At 39.6% G+C, this 22,413-nt stretch overlaps 1 protein-coding gene and 1 pseudogene across 1 annotated transcript in view; both read right to left on the bottom strand.

Moving 5' to 3' along the window:
- LOC105552520 overlaps positions 1-14,550 on the bottom strand; it is a 36,633-nt pseudogene extending 22,083 nt beyond the window's left edge.
- The window catches only part of FER (fer (fps/fes related) tyrosine kinase), a 498,838-nt gene extending 478,236 nt beyond the window's left edge, over positions 1-20,602 (bottom strand). The window contains exons 1-2 of the mRNA XM_011998204.1: positions 20,425-20,602; positions 142-286 (exon numbers count right to left, since the gene is read on the bottom strand). The gene's annotated coding sequence lies outside the window, so the exon portion shown is untranslated. The remainder of the gene's footprint in view (positions 1-141; positions 287-20,424) is intronic.
- Between the last annotated feature and the right edge of the window lie 1,811 nt (positions 20,603-22,413).

Raw genomic sequence — 22,413 nt, 5'->3', positions numbered from 1 at the left:
AATATAAAACGATAATAGCCCACATAGACAGGAGAATAATCTAACATAAAGAATACTACAAAATCAAGACAAGTCGCAATTTCAGAGACCCAAAATAAAAACTGTTTTAGTGTCTTACCAAGAAGAATAAAGTAATCCTACCTTACTGCTGTTCATTGCTGGCCATGCCTTAGCTAAAGTAGCATGTCCATGATGAGGTGTCACACATTAGGGACGAAGGAGATACTGAGAAAGCATGCAGTGAAGTCCAGCGAAAATGATCACAGGTCTAGCCAAAAACCATGAGCTGCAAGAAGAAATTCAAGGAGTCAGAACTGTTCACTACGGAGAATGAGATAAAAATGCACACTTTCAGTATACTTGGCTGTTCCTGGAAATTAACTGCGACAGCTTATGACAATTGCTATGTTAAAAATAAGAATGCTACACTTACCTGACTTATCTTCCACTGTTTACTTCCTCTAACTTTCTCTAACTTTCCGAAGGAGTAATGTATTTTTACCTTCTCCTCCAACCTATTCCCTCAGTTTTCAAGAGGTAAGTCATGTTTTTCTCCATTTTTACATCATAAAACTAACTTCAAATTTGAAACACACCAGGCACAGTGGCTCACACCTGTAATTCCAACACTGTGGAAGGTCAAAGCAGGAGGATGACCTGAGTCCAGGAGTTCGAGGCCAGCCTGGGCAACATAATGAAACCTAGTCTCTAAAAAAGTTAAAAAATTAGTCAGGCATGGTGGCACACACCTGTAATCTCCGCTATTTGGGAAGATGAGGTGGGAAGATTGCTTGAGCCCAGGAGATGAGGCTGCAGTGAGCCATGATCAGGCCACTGCACTTCAGCTTGGGTGACAGAGCAAGACTTTGTCTCAAAAACCGAAAAAGTTTGAAAGGCATCAGAAGCAGCCAGTGATTATGCTTGTTAAAATATTACTACAGCCTAACATAGTAATTAAGTACACAAGAAAAACTTTTTCAAAGGCTAGGGAAGGTCTGGGAAGGATTCCCCCAGCAAACACATACTTTCTCTGCCTCATATTTCTCTGCCTCATAAATATGCCTCATATTTATTTATTTATTTGCTTGTTTGTTTGTTTGTTTGAGATGAAGTCTCACCCTGTCGCCCAGGCTGGAGTGCTATGGCATGATCTCAACTCACTCAGCCTCCACCTCCTGGGTTCAAGTGATTCTCGTGCCTCAGCCTCCTGAGTATCTGGGATTACAGGCATGTGCCACCACGCCCAGCTGATTTTTGCATTTTTAGTACAGACAGGGTTTCACCATGTTGGTCAGGCTGGTCTCGAACTCCTGACCTCAGGTGATCCACCCGCCTCGGCCTCCCAAAATGCTGGGATTATAGGCATGGGCCACTGCGCCTGGCCTCTGCCTCATATGTTTTAGTATGCCAAAGTATGATCCTTGAATTGGCTGTTCTCCCTTCTGTCCTTGAAAACTGTAAACTCTTCTAAGAGGCTTTTTGGTCACTAGCTCTCTCCTTTATCACTGATGTCAATATATACAGTTTATAGCCCTGTTACAGTATCTCGCTTTTTGCCTGTGCCATACTATTTTTAATCTCAACTTCCTGGTTTATCATAAGCTCCCTCCTTCTTCCAACTCTTCTTTTTTGTTTGCCTACTCTGTTTCCTATCATTTCCCCTATTGCCTTGACTTTCACATGAATCAGATGACATTCCATAAATGTTACCAACAAGATTATTTCTTTCCTTCTGCTCAGGAAACAGACCAAACACAGTATGTCAGACATATTCTCCAAGTCTACTTTTCTAATCTTTTAACCATTTCCAAAGGGTGCCTTCACCCCTAGGAAAGCATGTTATTCCCTTCTAGATATAGCAAAGCTCCTAAAGCTAGAATTGGTTGGAAACCTAACTACATGTAATTAAAGTGTTAATACATTTCTCGTCTTCCATAAAACTGTGATATGATTGAGACAGGGATTTCTATCTTAACATAGCCACTTGCACAGTACTTGGAACACAGTAGCCAGCAAACAAGTGACTACCAAATGAGTGAAATTCCAAAATGAGTTATGGTTTCCTCTGATTTGTACACTTTGGTGTAAAGTAAGGCTTCAACAAGAGTTGTTATATAAAACGATAAAATTCATGACGAAATTATTTTTAAATATAAAAATTTTAATGATGGCCAGATGAGGTGGCTCATGCCAGTAATGTCAGCACTTTGGGAGGCCAAGGCAGGAGGATCGCTTGAGTCCAGGAGTTCCAAACCCTCCTGGACAACATAGTGAGAGCCCATCTCTACAAAAAAAACATAAATTAGCCAGGCGTGGTGGCATGTGCCTGTAGTCCCTGCTACTTGAGAGGTTAAGGTGGGAGGATCACCTGAGTCCAGGAATTGGAGGCTACAGTGAACAATGACTGTGCCACTGCACTCCAGCCCAGATAACAGAGTGAGACTCTGCCTCAAAAAAAAAGAAAAAATTCAGTCATGACTTCACTTTTATGCAGCTTTCAATATATCATCTTTAATTAAACCCCCAGGGTATAGTTCAGTAAACAGTATTACTCACACAGCTTTCTGAGGAACAAAACACATTCTATATGTATCCAATTACACTCCAAAGACAAAGCCAAAAATTACTGGATTATCCAATTAATATTAAAAATTTTTAAACTCTCTTTTCTATCAGCAAAGATAGTTGCATTATTTAGGATTCCCTGTTCTGGTCTCTCACTTTGCTATGGAAATGGTTTCCACAGACCTAAGTTCAAGAAAGACAACTATTCAACTGAGATTTCAGGCCCAATATTGAGCAGTGTCAAGCATCTTGCTCAGGAAAGCTAGTCAACTGTAGTCCTAGCTACTTAGGAGGTTGAGGCAGAAGGATCCCTTAAGTTTAGGAGGTCAAGGCTGCAACAAGCTGTGATCACACCACTGTATTCAAGCCTGGGTAAGACAGCAATGCCCTGTCAAGAAAAAAAAAAAGAGAGAGAAAAGCAAGCAAGCTAGTCAAAGGACCCATGTATTATGTCTCAATCGCCAACTCAGTCTTTTCTATAATTTTTATTTTTCAATGAAACAAAAAGCATTTTTCTTTGATAGTGAAAAGATTTGGGTTAAAAGTAACAACTGTTTTTGGTGGCATCTCTAAATGGAACTTTTTTTTTTTTTTTTTGAGACAGGGTCTTCCTCTGTCGCCCAGGCTGGAGTGCAGTGGCACCATCTCGGCTCACTGCAAGCTCCACCTCCCGAGTTCATGCCATTCTCCTGCCTCAGCCTCCTGAGTAGCTGGGACTACAGGTGCCCCACCACCACGCCCAGCTAATTTTTTGTATTTGTAGTAGAGATGGGGTTTCACCGTGTTAGCTAGGATGGTCTCAATCTCCTGACCTCGTGATCCACCTGCCTCAGCCTCCCAAAGTGCTGGGATTACAGGCGTGAGCCACCATGCCCAGCCTCTAAATGGAACTTTTAAAATTCAAACCACTATAAACCTATGAATCAAAAAAATTATATTCCTTGTGTTACTTCAAAGGTATTATCATGCTTACCAGACTCAGCAAAGGTTTCCATACATAACAGTTGAAAACACACGACTGCTTTCTAATGCACCTTAATCTTCCCCACCAACTTCCTCAATTACACATACTTTCATCTCTAACTCACATACACAGCCAAAACGTAGTTCCTATTCCCTGAAATACGCTTCTCTTCACAAATGGGACTAGGGTGATGCAAGAGAAATACCTGGGGTGCAAAATTTAAGAAGATACTCTCAGGATCATGCAAGTGCCACCCTGCAGTTGCATGACCCTAAAAGTGATTATGTCTCATATTTTGTGTCCTAGGCAACTCTCTTGCCTTACCCTGGTCCTGGCTCTACTCTTTCCCATCTCTACTCTCCCCACTTCTCTAATAAATATCCCCTTAATTTTTCAAAATCAAATTCTGATAAACTAAGTATCTATTTTAAACAATGAATTTAAGTATAATTTTACAACCACTCAAAATTATGTTTTCACAACCGGGTACAGTGGCTCATGCCTGTAATCCCAGCACTTTGGGAGGTCAAGGCGGGTGGATCACCTGAGGTTGGGAGTTCAAGACCAACCCGACCAACATGGAGAAACCCCATGTCTACTAAAAATACAAAATAAGCCAGGCGTGCTGGCACATGCCTGTAATCCCAGCTACTTGGGAGGCTGAGGCAGAAGAATCACTTGAACCTGGGAGGTGGAGGTTGCAATGAGCCAAGATGGCACCACTGCACTCCAGCCTGGGCAACAAGAATGAAACTTCATCTCAAAAATAAATAAATAAATAATAAAATAAAATTTAAAAATAAAATAAAATTGTTTTCAAAGAAAATTTCTTGTTCATGATATGTGGTAGGTGAAAAACAGATGAAGTAGTTACACCTATATACAATAAGATTCTATTTTTAAAAATGACTGTGAGTTGCATGTGCATGTCAGTAATAGACCTATGTTGTTTTTTTACTCTGAAGCATCTATCTCCCCTTCTGTTGGTAGCAGCATCTTAATTTTCTTTTCCCAAACTTTCCTTCTCTTATCATCAATCCATGTGGTTTGGGTGGCACTGATCACCAGCACTCTAATGTTTCTGGGGTAGGAACATAACCCAGGTCTGGGAAATCAGCATACTCCTTCTCGCAAGCAGTAGTTCAGGAATAGGTATGTTACCCAAATTGGACAGATAATACTGAATCCCAACATTTCTGCAGAAGCTAATCAGGAAGGAAAGTTATCTTTCAGCCAAGGTTGCTAAACTGAAAGATGATGATAAGTACCTACTAGATAATCAAGCAACCCAATCAAAGAACCAAGAGAAGAGAAATGGAGAAATGTCTGAAAATATTTTCTCCCTAAATCTGAGTTCAGATGTAAACAGATACAGCTGCTGGAATTCAGAATTACTGCTGGGAAACAATTCACTCTGCATTTCTCATTCTCCTGCACAGAATCTTCTGACCAAAATGTACTACAAATGGGTATTTGCATAACAGACAGTCTTGGAAGCCAGAGATAGCATCTCCCTAAAGAAAGAAAACTCCAAAGAGCTTTGGAGAAATTAAGCCCTCTCCTTCCCCTCCCTGGAAACATTTACTTATATTCTAGGGTAAGAAACCTAAAGATACCTTCTCCCTCTCCTCTGGGAGAGATGTGCTTAATGAGTAATCTTTCTTGCTCTGCAGGGGAGGATGGCACATGTGCCAACACCCTACACAAGCTTGAAGTCTCCTCATTGCAAGGCTCCTCTCCTGTGATGCAAATCTGCTGCATGTGTAGGTAAATGTCTAGCCCTCATCACATTGCTTTGTCACAGAGATGGGGCAGGGAGAATCAGCACGAAGATATTTCTCTGGCCACTGTTTTTGCTGTAATAAACCCCCCAAGTCTCTGACCCAGGGCTCTTCTATTAATGTACGTATATAAAAGTATGGCAAGGTAACTTGCTTGTTTGCAAACAGGGTATTCTCAGTCCCTTCAGAGTTTCAGAGTTAATGGTTACATGAGGCAACACATTTTTTTTTCTTCTGTATTAATTCATTCAACAAATATTTGCTGAAAGCCTACTATGCTATCTGTGTGCCATGAGTTTTCCTATACAACAGGTAAAAATTCTTGCCCTCATGGAGGCTGTATTCTAGAGAGAGGAAACAAACAAAATACAAAATAAGTAAATAAAATACAGTGTTACGTAGTAATAAGCACTATTTTTTAAAGCAGAAAAAGGTAAGTATGAAGTAGTAGATTTCAAATATATGTTGAGTGATTAAAGACTTTACAGATAAGTAACATTTACCAAAGACCTGAAGGAGATAAGGAAGTTAGTCATATGGTTAGCTGAAGGAACCGCTATCTGGAAGAAGAGTATTCTAAGCAGACAGAACAGAAAGTATAAAATATCTATCTAAGGAAAAACAAGGAGGCCTGTGTGCAGTGAATGGTGGAGAAAATAGTAAAAAGATCCCGCATGAGGGAGGGAGAACAGAACCACAAAATCATGGCCCATTTTAAACTATAGTTCAGAGAAGAACTAGTTCGGAGAAACATCCTGCATGAAGTAACGAAAGCAGGACCATGAAACTATAGCTCATTTTAAGGACTTGAGCTTTTATGTGGGAAACCCCTGAAAGATTCTGAGCAAGGAAGAGACATGATCTCTTATGTCTAAAAAGGGTAACACAGGCTATTTTTTTAGAGCAACAGTAGTAGCAGGGAGACTTTTTAGGAATCGTGTAGAAAGAGAAAGAGGATGTTGCTGAACCAGGATGACACAAGTAGGGATGGTGAGAGCCAGTCAGATTATAGGTATTTCTTTGAAGAAAACAGAGTATGCTGAAAGTCTGAGTTGAGGAATGAAAAAAAAAGAATCAAGGATAACTTTGCTCACACTCGGGTCAGGGCAAAAACAAAGATGGAACTGCCATTTATAAAGACGGGAAGGACTAAATTTTTAAATAGGTATCTGTCACTGGCATCCAAAAGAAGCCTAACAAATATAAAAATTTATACCACAAGGCAGGCAGATTGCCTGAGGTAAGGTGTTCGAGACCAGACTGACCAACATAGTAAAACCCTGTCTCCATTAAAAATACAAAAAAAAAAAAAATTAGCCAGGCGTGGAGGCACACACCTGTAGTCCCAGTTACTCAGGAAGCTGAGGCAGGAGGATCGCTTGAACCTGGGAGGCCAAGGTTGCAGTGAGCTGAGATAATGCCACTGTACTCCAGCCTGGGTGGCAAAGTGAGACTCTGTCTTAAAAAAAAAAAAAAAAAAAAGAAAAAGAAAAGAAAAGAAATTATTATACTATAGAAATAAGGTAACACAAGTTACACTTCTAAAATGTGGGACTGAGTCAATAATAGAAAATGAGGCAAACTTGGTAACCCTCTATTGTAGAGTAAGAAGTCAGCAATCCTTAATAAGCAAAATAGCTGGTAAATTGCTGTCCTCATAAATCAGACAAGTACACCTTGTTTTATTGCACTTCGACTTTCTGCACTTTATAAATACTCCCTTTTTTACAAACTGAAGTTCTATTATAATCCTGCGCTGAGCAACTCTATTGGCACCGTTTTTCCAAAGCATATACACATTTCACGTTTCTGTGTTACATTTGGTGATGCTTACAATATTTCAAACTTTTTCATTATTATTATATATTTTATGGTCATCTGTGATCAGTGATTTTTGACGTTACTATCTTAACTGTTTTGGGGCACCAAGAACCACACTCATACATGATGGCGAACTTAACTGATAAGTATTATGTGTGTTTTGACTGCTATATTAACCAGCCATTCTCTACTCCCTCTCCTTCTTCTTGGACTTCCCTGTTCCATGAGATACAACAATTTGATATTAGGCCAATTAATAACCCTTCAAAGGCCTCTAAGTGTTCAAATAAAAGGAATAGTTGCACATCTCTCATTTTAAATTAAAAGCTATATTAAGCTTAGTAAGGAAGGCATGTTGAAAGCCAAAATAAGCTGAACCTCTTGAACCAAACACCCAAATTGTAAAAGCAAAGGAAAAGTTATTGAAGAAAATGAAAAGTGCTCCTCCAGTGAACACACAAATGACAAGAAAGCAAAACAGCCTTATTGCTGATATAAAGAAAGTTTTAGCAGTCTAGATAGATTAAACCAGTCACAACATTCCCTTAAGCCAAGGCCTAACCCAGAACAAGGCCTTAACTCTCTTCAATTCTATGAAGTCTGGGTGAGGTGAGGAAGCTTCAGAAGACAACTCTGAAACTAGCAGAGTTTGATTCATGAGGTTGAAAGAAAGAGGCTACCTCAACATAAAAGTGCAAGGTGAAACAGCAAGTGCTAATGGAGAAGTTGCAGCAAGTTATCCAAAACTCTAGCCACAATCACTGATGAAGCTGGCTACACTAAACAACAGATTTTCAGTGTATATGAGACAGCCTTACATAGGAAGAAAATGTCATCTAGGACTTTCATAGCTACAGAAAAAAGCTTAATGCGTGACTTCAAAGCTTCAAAGGACAGACAGACTCTTGTTATGGGCTAATGCAGCTGGTGACTTTAAGCTGAACCCAATGCTCAGTGACCATTCTAAATATGCATAGTCCATAAGAATGATACTAAATCTACTCTGCCTATGCTCTAGGAATGAAAACACAAAGCCTGTATAATAGCACATCTGTTTACGGCACAGCTTACTGAATATTTTAAGCCCATTGTTCAGACCTACTGCTCAGAAGAAAAAAAGAATAAAAGACTGCTTTCAAAATAGTATTGATCATCAACAATGCACCTGGTCACCTGGTCACCCAAAAACTCTGATGGAGATGTACAAGAGTAATGTTGTTTTTGTGACTGCTAATGCAACATCCATTCTGCCATATTGGCTAAGCAAAAATCTTATTCTACTGCCAGGGCAAAAAATCCTTATCATATCTATCCAGTGAAATATACCTGTATTATGGACGAGTTATCTCTGTGGGCTGTTTCCCCTTTTTCTCTCTTCCAGTTGCTATAGTTTGAATGTGTGCTCTCCATAATTTACGTACTGAAAACTTCCCCAGTGTTATGGTATTGGAAGGTGTGGCCTTTGGAAGGTGTTTAGGTCTCAAACCTAAACCTAAACCATGATGGTGGAGTCCTAATGAATGGATTAATGCTGGTACAAAAAGAGCTTGCAGGAATGTGTTTTCTTCTCTTCTCTTCTGCTATGTGAGGACACACAGTTCATCCCTCTCTCGCCCTTCAGCTTTCTGCCATGTGAGGACACAGCAAGAAGGCCCTCATGAGATGTCTACACCTTGATTTTGAAATTTCCAGCCTCCAGAACTGTGAGAGAATAAATTTCTATTATTTTTAAATTACCCAGTCTGTGGTATTCTGTTATAGAAGCACAAAATGGACTAAGACAGAAATTGGTACCAGAGAAGTGGCATGTTGCTATAACAAATACCTAAAAATGTGGAAGCAGTTCTGGAATTTGGTAATGGGTAGAAGCTAGAACAGTTCTGAAGATGAATGCTAGAAAAAGACTGTGTTGCCATGAACAGAATATTGGCAGAAATATGAACAGTAAAGGCCATTCTGATGAGGTCTCAGACAGAAATGAGAACAAAGTATTGGAAACTGGGGGAAAGGTCATCCTTGTTATAAAGTGGTTAAGCACTTGCCTGAATTATGTCCATGTTCAGGACTTTACAGCAGGCAGAACTTAAGAGTGATGAAGTAGGATATCAATTAACGGTTTTTGCTGTCCACATGCTATTTTCCTTCTATCACTGAATACTGGCCTTATTACAATTAATTATACTGGTCAACTGCAAGTTGCTAGACCCTGAGACAGTCTGTTCAAACAGAACTAAAGAAATTATCCAGAGATCCTAGTCTTAAAGCTAGATGCAGTACTTAAATCTTTTGTCTTCTTTTGTTAAGGGACAGGTGGTAAATGCATCGAAAGTTATAAGCAAAAAACTTACACGATAGGTGAGGGCATTTTTTTCAAGGGCATGTATACAAGGGAGGACATGTATGCACACTAGAGGACTATAGTAAATGTGTTTTGCTCACCCAGCATCTACTCCCTCTTTCCAGGGTCACAGTATCTTCTCTTTTCTCCAGTGAGTCTAACCATTGTGATTCTCAGGCCAAAGGGTTTAGACATAGCTGACCACACTTTCTGTTTCTAGTTCCAGTAGTTAGCATCTAATCCAGATACAGCCTATCATCATACATCATCTCTGTAACCACGGGATCAGGGATGGGGAAATGATTGGAATCATTCAACGAGACACAATCCTGGAACTTTTGCTATAACTAAGGATAACAGAAGTCTTTATGTTTGGCTTCCTGAACCCAAGTGAAAGAAATGTCACAGAGCTCCACGTGGAGAAGGCCTGCATGAGAGTATATCTGTACCTAAAGAGAATATACTTCTAGTTTCAGTGCCTTAAGTATGAGTGGAGTTTTGGCCTCATGCAACTGAAGAATAGTGAAAATTCTAGTATTGCCCTCCTTAGTTTGAACTTGAAAAATTCCAAAGTTATAATTAAATTATTTGTCTAAATTCACACAGCTATTACTAGGAGCACAGATTCAACACTAGGTAGGTTTGCTTTTTTCACTACACCATACTGCCTCTCAAGAAAACAGTCCAAAACCACTCTATGCTTTATAATTATCTGTAGCTATAAGCTAAATCCTCACATGGGGTGAGCATTCTAGTAACATCTGTAGAAAGATCAAAAATGGAAGAATCACATGCCTTCCTGCTTTCTGTCCCATTCCTGCAACAGCTTGCCTCTTGTCTAGCATAGAACATTTCTACATTATTTTTATAATGTAGACTGAAGGGCAAGCCTATCTGTTCACCATCTTCATCCTCTTTCAAAATCCATGATATTATTGTATGTAATAGCAAGCTAAGACATTCAGATTTTAGAATGCCAGTTCCAGACACAGGGTAAACCAGGCTCCAAAATACAGAAAAGAAATCAGAAACTTAAAACAGGCAACCACCAAAGTCTAGCTACTATATTGTTATGATTAATTGTGAAATAGTCACAAAAGCAAACCCCTATTATCCCAAAAGTTGGGACACTGTTGTTTATGTTAACATTTTAAGATATTTGTCAGAACTATATTAACTTCTAGAAAGTAGTAGCTGTTAATAAACAAATTCCTTTCAAATATTATTGTTGAGGGTAGGACAGAAGGGATGGAGGACAGGATTTACGAACGTAAGATTCCTGACATTTTCAAGAAGTCTGTCTAAAGACCATGAGAATTTTTGACAGAGCTGGAACACTCAATGAAAATGTTTCACAAATTAACTTTTTTTAACCTCTAAGGCATGGTGGATTGATTCGCATCAAGATCAAAGACTCACTAAATTCAACATTCCATTGTTAAACTTATTCATAAATGTCTGTTTTCTAGCTAAGATCCACCGCCTTCTCAGGCCTCTTTATTCTCTCTCCACTTATAGCAGCTGGCTTTCTTTTTCAGGAAATTATTTTACAAAGAAACATTTTATAACTTCACATAATTTACAGTATAGAACAATCTCAAACAGAACAAAGCCAAAGCAAAATATAGACACAAGACAGCCAGGAGTATGAACATGTTAGGGTCTTGCTTCTAATAAGAGGAAGTAATCTCAGCAAAACTGCAAATATTTCAACATAGACCTTTAGAGTCGCTCCCAAATAGCGGAAACTTCTATTAAATCCAGGACCATTAATAGTTTACTATATTTAGACTTTTACCATTCACATTTATTTCAGGTTTAAAGTATGAAACACCCAAGTTCAAATCCCAGTATCATTTTATAACTGGGTCTCCTTGGATAAATGATATGACCTAAAATTGGTTCCAGATCACAAAAAGAACATGCAAGCCATCAAATTCATAAATTCAAAAGAAATGTAGAAAAGTGCATCGCACTTTTAGCAGGTACTAAAGAAATGTTGGTGCCACCACCATTATATCTGAAGCCATATAATTTACTAAAAGACTTAAGACTTATAGTGACAGAAACTATCTCTACCTGAGAGGTTAAAATGTTGAGGAGGGGACAAAAAAGAACTATACAAAAACAAAACAAAAAATGTGTGTGTGTGTAGGAGAAAGAAATTGGCTTCTTCCTTTGTAAAAAGTTTCTATTGTATATAAATCTACATAATTCTTATACATCATCCCCAACTTAAATGCTTATAATTGAAATACTGATCTATCATTAACTAGATAATTATATAGTATCATATTAATTAGTTATATTGACCTATAATTAGATAATTACCTATTGCCATTTTTTATCATTAATAATTATCTGAAACAACATTGTTTAGTTCCCCTTAATTACTTCACTATAGCAAATTTATTAAATATATAAAAAGTAAACAGGCATCACAAAGTAATGGTATTAGCCAAATATATAAATTTGGAGTAGATTCAGAATGGATGGCAAATGTGATAGTGACTGGATTTTCCATATTAGAAAGTCCATCACACACTTCTATACTGAAACAAAGAAAAAAGGTAATACCTGAAAATGTTTCCTTTGCTCCTAGTAAAGCAAAGTTTGTAAAACCTTAGTGAAAATTTAAATAATGGTTAACCTATATAAGAAAGTACATAGAAAGCATGTAATTCTAAAAAAAAATTCAAGAGAAAGTCAAGACACTGTATATTTTCTTTTTTTTAATTTATTATTATTATTATTATTATTATTATTATTATTATTTTGAGATGGAGTTTCTCGCTCTTGTTGCCCAGGATGGAGTGCAATGGCACGGTCTCATCTCACTGCAACCTCCACCTCCTGGGTTCAAGCAATTCTCCCGCCTCAGCCTCCCAAATAGCTAGGATTACAGGTGCGTGCCACCACACCCAGCTAATATTTGTATTTTTTTAGTACAGACAGGGTTGCACCGCGTTGGCCAGGCTGGTCTCAAACTCCTGACCTCAGATGATCCACCCACCTCAGCCTCCCAAAGTGCTGGGATTACAGGCGTGAGCCACAGTTCCCAGCTGATGCCATATATTTTCATAAAACAAGATGTGGTATAGCTATTAGGGTGGTTACTGACACATCTGTTATCAAAACTGAACACTGCAGTCAGCCACTGTGGCTCATGCCCGTAATCCCAGCACTTTGGGAGGCCGAAGCGGGTGGATTACCTGAGGTCAGGAGCTCGTGACAAGCCTGACTAACATGGTGAAACCTCATCTCTATTAAATACAAAAAAATGAGCCAGGCATGGTGGCGCATGCCCGTAATCCCAGCCACTCGGGAGGCTGAGGCAGGAGAATCGCTTGAACCCAGGAGGTGGAGGTTGCGGTGAGCTGAGATTGCGCCATTGCACTCCAGCCTGGGCAACAAGAGTGAAACTCTGTCTCAAAAAACAACAACAACAAAAACCCTGAACACTGCTAGAAGAGCCAAATGCACTTTTCTTTGTATAATGTGAAATTAACAAGAGAGCCCCATCAATCCACAGAAGCTTGGGAAATTCTCCCAAGCTGAAGACATTCAGAGAGTAGAAAGGACACATGCTACAGAAGTGTTCAACTCCAGGGAGAAAACATCCAAGAAACAGCAGCATACAGAAAAGCCTTAGAGCCACCAAGGACTAAACCTTGTGACAATGCAGGAAGCTTTGTGATTAAGCCAGAAATGCTCTTCTATTCCGCAAACTATAGGACACAAGGGGCAAGAATAAGAAACTTGCCTGTAAACAAATAATGTAATGCATAGTTGTCTGGTCTTCATTTTAGAAGCAAAAAAATTAATAGCTTTAAAGACTCGAGTCCTACTTACTAGATTGTATGAGTCTGAAGGCATCACTTAAACTTTTCCACTAAATTTGACTACATTTTACGGAGGTGGCTGTATCCTAGATTCACAAAGGTTTCAAGAAATACCACTTGCAAATATCAAAGGTCTACTGAACATAGTTTTTCTAAGTCTTCACTTAGAACTGTATATTATATGTGGTACTTCCACATAGGATGACTGATTTAAAAGTAAGCTCTATTCATAGTAATGCAAAGATACTTTTCTGACTGAGCCAATGTAAAGAGCATTTTTATATTCTAAGTGCCTAGAAAATAAAAATTCTAGTACTGTTTCCACTTTTCCTAAAACCATGAGTCCCAATATAGATATAGCCTTTTTGCAAGTAAAATGATTTATACTAGAAAACTAATTTCCAGTTTTCTACAATTAGTGTTATTTCAGTCACAATAAAGACTGAGGTACTGTTACCCAAATATTTTTAAATATTCATTAAGTTATTCTAACTTTTAAATGTAGGACTCTTATTAATTACATAAAATTAGTGTAACAATATTTTCGTCTGTAGCATTATAATAAGAATGATAAGAAAAACTAGTGGGGCATTCACTTCAGGAAAATGTAGAAATAACTTGGGTCCCAACTATAGAATTGTAAGGTATGTCTTCAGTATTTGTTACTACCAATACTTAGACACTTTTTTTTTTTTTTTTTTTTTTTTTGAGACAGGGAATCACTCTGCTGCCCAGGCCAAAGCACAGTGCTACAATCATAGCCCAATGCAGTCTTGATCTCCTGGGCTCGAGGAATCCTCCTGCCTTAGCCTCCTTAGCAGTAGTATAAGCACATGCCATCATATCTGGCTAATTTTTTTTTTTTTGTAGAGTGGCATCTCGTTATATTACCTAGGCTGTTCTCAAACTTCTAGGCTCAAGTGATCCTCTTGTTTCAGCCTCCCAAAGTACTGTGATTACAGGCATGAGCCACTGCACCCAGCCCACATTTTTTAATGACTCACTTTCTCCAATAAATCAGAGCAGATTCAAGTTTATACCCATAATGATGTCACTCTCAATCATCTGCATACTAATATGCTTTCTTGAATAGGAGAGAGACTGAATTAGAGCTCGCATGCTAGAAAACTGCACAGTGGAATATGTCACACATGTAAATATCTTGTACCTGGATGGGAAAAAATACGAGAAACACTGACCTGAATCACAAAAATCTGTTTTACTGCTGGATGAGACCATATGGACTCTAGTTCAACTCCTAACTCAGTTCAGTGCTTGCTTCTCTACACAGAATAACTATAGGCTGGCCTGCCCATTTAAACTGTATGTTCTTTAAGAATCAGAACCCTATATTTAGAGAACACACAATCTAAAATAGGATATCTGTAAAATACTGCTCCTCAAAAAATAATCGTATGTTTCAGTAGGAGGTGGAAAAGATACAACTAATATACAAATAAGAGTATTATTAAATTTAAAAACAAAGTTTAATTTTTAAACAGATTGAGAAAATGTGTTTGCAGGGGCAGTACTTAAGAGATTTAAGACAGTAACGTGTACCTAATACCTGTGGTTTAAATGAAAGGAATTTAGGGCAACCATTCAAAAACACATGATCATCTAGGGAAAAAGAAAAATAAATCAGGAATCCAGACAAATTGGAGATATTCTGGGGTTAAAAATCATTTAAAGTAAATTTATAATTATCTCTACTGAGATACAATAATCTAAGATTTATAAAAAGAACAGCTAATCTGAGATATTTCTAATTATTTGTTTTATTTGTATAAATGCCAATGTCATTCAACTTAAGCAAATTTAATGTAATGTACATTATATTTTAATTTCTTATGTCTGAAACAAGGACTTTGTGGATGGTATAATAAACACAATACAAGAAGAGATAAAATCAATGTTATCATGTAAAGAACTGAATACAGAAGTTGAATACTTCCTAAAGTCAGTTGAACACTTCCTAAATCTTACCTACGTTGTCTCATTTCTTCTATGTAAAAAGCTAATGCAGCAATTTTACTATCCCTATTGAATAGATGAGAAAATTACAACTTAAAGAGAAAAAATAACTTGTCCAAGATCCCACAGAAGAGATTATCTGACTCTAATATAAATGGCTCTTCTTTTCCCAGATTATCTGACTCTAAAATAAATGGCTCTTCTTTTCACCACACTTTGCAACCCAGCAAGGAACACCTATATAAAATGTCCAGTCTTTTAATACCTACTAAAAAAAGGGACAATATCAAGTTTATAATGAGTGGTGGTGATGAAGAGACTAAAAATTAGTAATTGTCTGATATGAATATTTTAAAAATAATTACAAATCATGCATGACATTAAAGTTTTTAAAGCTGAATTATGTAATATCCTCCAAAAATGGAGAAATCTGAAATATTTATTGAAAAGAACCAAGAAAACTTCGTTTTACCTAGATATTTTGAATTACAAAGAAAAAATATGGCCCCCTATTTTGTCAGCCATACAGCAGTTTTATATGGTAAACTAAAATGTTTATACTTACAGAATAAGAAAAAGTAACTGCTTGGGTCTAATTCCTTTGTTCTGACTCTAATCTGTCCTCTATTTATTCTTTTCCATTTTTTTCCCCCAGATCTAGGAGCCCTCTTCTAATCTAAGGTAACAGCCTCAAGTTCAAGAACTCTTACAAATTTTGATGTGAATGCAGATACACTGAAATGAAAACCATAAAGTCTCAATAATTGGTAGAGTGTTACAGAAGAAATTTAAGTTTCTGTTAGTTTCCAAATCATTAACTATGGTAGAATGATGGGTGACTTCATTTTCTTCTCCATACTTTTCTGAATCGATTGTAAGGCATTTAACATTTATAATCAAATAAAAATAGGAAAGAAAAGGAATAAAAAAGGGAAGGAGGTAGGGAGGGAAGGGAAAATTGGAGCCTTGATTTTAAAAAATCCAATTGTTTCTGAATTTACTGAATCTACAACTAAAGTTCTAAAACTGTGACCTAATTGTTTTCTTTAGTCTATCAATAGCATGATAGGTTAACCATACCTAAGCATAACAAAGAGAAATGAAATCTGGAAAAACAGTAATAAAGCAATCCAGAGATCTATAAATTCTGAGACATAGCCCTTAATATTTAAGAAATTACTATATGAATGAAGGAAGTATGAAAAACAGATTTAGGGTATGCAAAAACTAAAAAGCAAGATTCAAATACTTAAAGAGGTGTGCAGGAATTTCCCAGGTATAGAAAAATCACAGATATACAAATGTGTGAATTTATACCCATTTCCACTTATTCCTTTACTATAAATTGAAGTTTTGTATCAAAATATTCCTCAGAACCATGAGACAACACCCAAGATAGTTGAGTCCTATTGAAATACTGACTTAAATCTAATTACTTCAGTCTCCATGAAGCAGTTCTACTAAAACAAATTCACATTTGTAAGCTTTTTCCATTACAAAAATACATTCTTATTCCAAATGAACAGACATAAGATTGACCCAATTTATCAAGTTTGTTACCAAATTTTACATAACTGATAGTCCCTTAGACTTCCCTCCAAAAGATGTTTATTTATAAATCAAGTACAAAACTATAATCTGTTTACACAGGAGTCCAATTTTGAAGCAAAACTTTTATTTGTATAACAAGTTCATCAGATTTCCTTTTGTCTGATTACCAAAATGCAGTTTACTCATTTGGGCCTTAATTACAAAGATGATGACTTCCTACCTCACTCACAAGATCGCTTTGAATAGTCTTACGTAATTAAGTTAGTATAGTTTTAGTAATACAATCCCTACTTACAAACAAAAATAAGCACCTTATAATTTGGTGGTGTGTATATACACATATACTATATACTACATACACATGTATATACATATGCTGGGCTTTTTGGGGTTTTTTGTTCGTTTGTTTTTTTGAGACGGAGTTTCGCTCTTGTTGCCTACGCTGGAGTGCAATGGTGCGATCTCCACTCCCGGCAACCTCCACCTCCCAGATTCCAGCGATTCTCCTGCCTCAGCCTCCAGAGTAGCTGGGATTACAGCCACGCGCCACCACGCCTGGCTAATTTTGTATTTTTTATTAGAGACCGGGTTTCTCCATTTTGGTCAGACTGGTCTCCAACTCCCGACCTCAAGTGATCCGCCCACCTTGGCCTCCCAAAGTGCTGGGATTACAGGCGTGAGCCACCGCGCCCGCCCACATATGCTGCTTTTTAAGCTTGATCATTTCAGTTCCTCTACTCCTTAATGTTTACTGTGTAACAGTAGCCTTGAAATCGCTATTGCTAAATATATAGGTGGTGGGTTCAACTCGACTGTTCTGCATTGTTTGAAATTTTTCATAGTAAAATAGGTGAGAAAAAACTGGCAAATTTGAAATGTTCACAGTCCAGAGTTACAGTAACAGCTACAATGAAGATGAAATGTAAGTGATTTGTCTACCAAAGCCTGAATTCTTTCTTCTGAACTAAAGACATCAACCTTTGCAGTAGTGCAGAAGCTGCATCAACTTGACACTATATAGTTTTAGATGATGTATATTTAATGCTATCAACAATCAATGCAGAAGAGAAACAGATCTTCACCAAAGGTCTTTCAAAGATGAAAACAGAAGTATGCCTATGTACTCTCTTAATATATTACCAGCATCTTTGGAAGCATAATTCTCTTGGCTCAAAAGTACCAGCAGAAAAGCTTTCCTGGACTACAAAAAGATACACTCTGCCTTCCTGACAAACCTGCAGCTATTCACAAATGTCTTCTTAAAGGCAACATAGGTACATATACCAGGACTACAAATACTGCACTATAGATTTTGCAATAGTTTTTTTTAATCCTATTCTCATTCCACGTATGAATTGAAAAGTATTTTCTAATCTTTAATCACTAAAATAGTTTTGATCTATTCTCTTATTTTTCCATTACACTTCCATATATGGTGACTTCATCTGAGAAATTTATTATCTTAAAATATCTGGATAAAAGGAGAATGGCAGTACACCTTTACAGCAGTTTACGTCAAAGTGATAGTGAGACCACCATTAATATACGCAACTTCTGAATTAAAAAGGTTAAAAAGTTTCTCTTTTTTTAACCATAAGGCGAAGGAAAAATGTAAGGCTACCAGCCTTAACAAATTATTAGATTTTGGAATGCACTACAGTGGATGGCAAAATCACAAACGTACAAAGTGCCCACCTCACAGTAAAGTCCTCAATTTATGCAAGAAGTACTCTGCCCCTACCAACGCAACCCAATGAGCGTATTCACAAAGTCGATCCTAAGGGAAACTGTAAGGCAGAAAGATGACCCCTGAAGGTGCCTCCAAACATCTCCCCAGTTCTAATCGGCAAAGAGACCACAGAGCAGAAATTACCAACACCACTAGCTTCACATTTAAGATCTCTTGAGTAGACTCTTGGAGGACGCCTCTGGCCAAGACGGGAGGAGAAAGATGAGGTAGGGGATAAAAGCGGGGGAAAGTGACAGGCGGAGAGCTGGGGAGGACCCAGCGGGTCAAGGGAGACTGCGGGGCTCCAGAGGCAGGAGGGGATTGGGGAACACCAGGGGTTGAAGGTGCCACCCCAGCGGGAGGGCGGCGCCCAGGAGATGAGTGCCGCCGAGAAAAGGGGTGCGGGTACAGGCAAGATTGGGCGGTGCCCACAGTCCCCCCCCAACCCCGCCTCACGCCTAGCAGCCCCCAGACCCCGCGAAGGGGCGGAGCCACTGCGCCCGCCACAGCCCGTTCGCGCGGGCACCCGCCCCCTCAGCCTTCGGGTCCCGGGATGGTGGTGGGAGGGGCGGGCCTCGTGGGGCTGGGTGTGTAGCCCGGCCCAAGCCCCAACCAGGAATGCTGCGCTGCAGGCTGGAGGATGGGCGGATGACCCTGCAGCCAGGGACGGGGGTTGGCGGGGGCGCTGGCTGAGGGCGGAGGAAAAGCCTCAGCACCGGCCCCAACGCCCGGGCCGAATCCCGGGCGCCCCTCTGCTGGCAGGGATTGTTGCCCCCGCTCTAGGCTTGCCTTCCCTCCTCTTACCCCCTTCCCCCGCGTTGCCCCGGGCAACAGCGCCTACCGCCGGCGGCGCGAAACGCACCTACCTAGAACCTGACAAGCCGGAGCCCCTCGGACTCCGGAGCCAGTCACCACCCCGCGTCACGGGGGCTGCCACAGCCAATAGGAGCCACTGTCACGAACCTCTGCAACCAATCCCGCTGCACTCCGGTCTCCGGGCACCCTCGAGCCCTCAGCCAATGGGCAAGAGCGGAAGGCGGGCGCAGCCGCCCGGCCCTCAGTCCCCTCCTCCACTACCTCCCAGGAGGCGGGGAGCGGCCGATTGGCCCGGGCCCCGAAGGGGCAGGACTTGGGCCCTAGGCTGGGTGGGCGCACGCTTAGCCCGGGCTGCGGGCCCTGGGAGTGGAGGCGCGGAGCTGCAGCCGCCGCCTTCTGGGCTCGCTCACCAGCCCGGGTGGAGTCCCGAAGTGTGCGCGTTTGTGCCGCTCTCCCCGCCTCGGTAACCTGCTCCTCCCTAGCCGGTGTCCTGGGCTGCCGGGGTGAGATGGGGCCGGAGGCGGACGACGGCGTCACAGGAAACTTTGGGAGGCTCGCCTGGCCGTGGCCGGGAAGTGGCCGGATCGGGGATGATAAGCTGAGGCCGCCTGGAAGGGACTACTCGGCGGGTCGGCTGCCGGAAAGGAATTCGGAGAGTGGGGGCGGAGGCGTGATTAAAATGTTAAGTGTGCCCGCAAGGCGCTGGACGGTCCGCGGAGCTGAAATCTCCAGGAAGGGAAGCCGCTTTAGGGCCGCGAGGCCCCCACCCCTAAAATAGGCACTTTTCAGCCTCAGAATTGGTCACTTTTTCCTGTACGTTCCCACATTTTACTTGCATCTGTTATTAACGTGGATTGCTTTAGAATGGTTTTCAGCAACTCCAGTTTACTCTGAGTCCCTTAAGGGCAGGAACTGTCTTTCAATCCTGTACTCCCAGTGCCTGAGCCTGCCTAAAAATGTTAGAAACTCAATGCTGGAATTGTAATGGATGTTTAAAAGCATACAGCAGGTCCTGGGAGTAGCCCCCTATAATAAATTCTTACCTCTTCGGGAGTCTAGAATGCGTGGAGAACCCAGATGGGTCTGCTCTTCAGTAATGGCCGTTTCTGAAGCGTCCTTCACCAAAAGAATTTGGTGAAAAATGAGTAATGTGAACTACAAGATTATTACTAGGTGATCAGTAACAGTAGGATAGGTATTCGTCATTATTCAGGGTGTGACCCTCCCATGTTCCTGTAGTAGGCTTTTTAAGGCGGTGTATCTTTTGCATTGGTTAAACCACATAGCGTCAATGCCGTATTTCCCCTCCCTCTCAAAAACTGAGTTATGTAGGAGCCAAAGAAGAGTGGTGAATATTTTCTCTAAGCAGGGTTATTTATTTAACCACAGAGAACAGCCCTACACATAGGAAAACATAAATCTTTAGTTGGACTTTTTTTTAAGTCTACTGTTTTAAAGCTAAAGAAACAAAAACCAACAAAAAAATTTTAAATAAGAGGTTTAATTCTCCCTGTTGAAAATAGGGGATGAGATTTCCTGTCCCTTTTTCTCCGAGCATTTGTCTTAGAAAACTAAAGTACTTTCTTAATTGTTAAGTACTTTCTCAACTCTTTGAAATGTGTATAAAAATCCATTTGAGGACTAGATAGGTCTTGTCAACTTTAGGATCAGGAATGTCTCTGGAACCTGGAAGCTTTTTTTCTTCCTTTTTTTTCTTTCTTTTTCTTTTTCTTTTTCTTTTTTTTTTTTTTTAAATGCTGCACATATCAAGGGAGTAGCATCCCTCCCTATCTCCCAGTTTCCGTGAGAGCGTTGGAGCCTAACTTCGGTGAGCAACTTGCTCCATGTTGCAAAATTACCTTCCGTCATAAAGACAGGGGCGAGGTGGCGGGCGCCTGTACTCCCAGCTACTCGGGAGGCTGAGGCAGGAGAATGGCGTGAACCCGGGAGGCGGGGCTTCCAGTGAGCTGAGATCCGGCCACTGCACTCCAGCCTGGGCAACAGAGCCAGACTCCGTCTCAAAAAAAAAAAAAAAAAACAGGAGAAGTTTGTTTTTCCTCTGGATAAAACTAATTAACTAACACAGATGGTCACCCCAACTACTAAGTAAAGATGAATTATATCTGACACAAATGTCAGGTCCTCTTACTTGAGGACTAGTTACTGTTCATCTTGAAAACGTGTATGTAATGGGTTGTATATACTTGGCTACATAAAAGGGCGAGATTTCTGTCTTTGCAATCTCTTAGCAAGTTGCCTGTGATGTGCATCACAGTCTGGTTTAATGCTTATTCAATAATAAAAGGGTTTTGTCTACTAACGTTTGTGGAGAGGATTTCTGGCTTGGGAGATTTTGGTTTGTATATTTTTCCAACAATGCCTATACCCAGAATGTTGGGATGACAAAGTTAAGGAAAGTAATTACTTCAGAGTTTTTAAATTGTTCTCTAAAATGATGGGTAATGTTTGATACATATTTCATAGTGACTGTTAAATGCACAAACTATGGTTCTGTGAGTAAACTTCTTAAAATAGAAGTTACTTTTCTGTGAACATTAAATGTTATAGTATACGTAATATCAATAAGAATGAAATGAATGAAAATTTGTGCATTAGTTAGGTAATGCCAAAATACAACTTTGGAGATTGCTTCATGACTGAATACCTTTCCCAAGAGCCTTAGGATTTTCTCCATCTCTATACAAAGGGAATCAAAATGTAGAAAGATATGGATGGTGAATAAGTTATTACATAATTGCAGAAAGTAGCTTTCAATAAAGGTATGGTAGAAATAGAGCTGTTAGATACACAACATGTGTGTGTTTGTGTTTTTAAGGAACCCAAATCTAGAAAAACAGTAAGAATCTTTCCATATCTACAATTGTTCTCTGAGTTCTTACCGATTCATTCCAAAACCTTAAAAGTTGTCTACCATATGCCAGTCATTGTGCTAGGAAATGCAGTTGTGAGAGAATGTACTTGAAGTAAATGAATGTGACAAAAATCTATGCTGCATTTTTGAAGCAAACAAA

Source organism: Mandrillus leucophaeus, unplaced genomic scaffold (assembly GCF_000951045.1).
Source record: "Mandrillus leucophaeus isolate KB7577 unplaced genomic scaffold, Mleu.le_1.0 Scaffold560, whole genome shotgun sequence".
NCBI classification, from domain to species: Eukaryota; Metazoa; Chordata; class Mammalia; order Primates; family Cercopithecidae; genus Mandrillus; species Mandrillus leucophaeus.
Note: the sequence above shows the minus strand (reverse complement) of the source record. Positions and strands in the feature narration are given on the sequence as shown.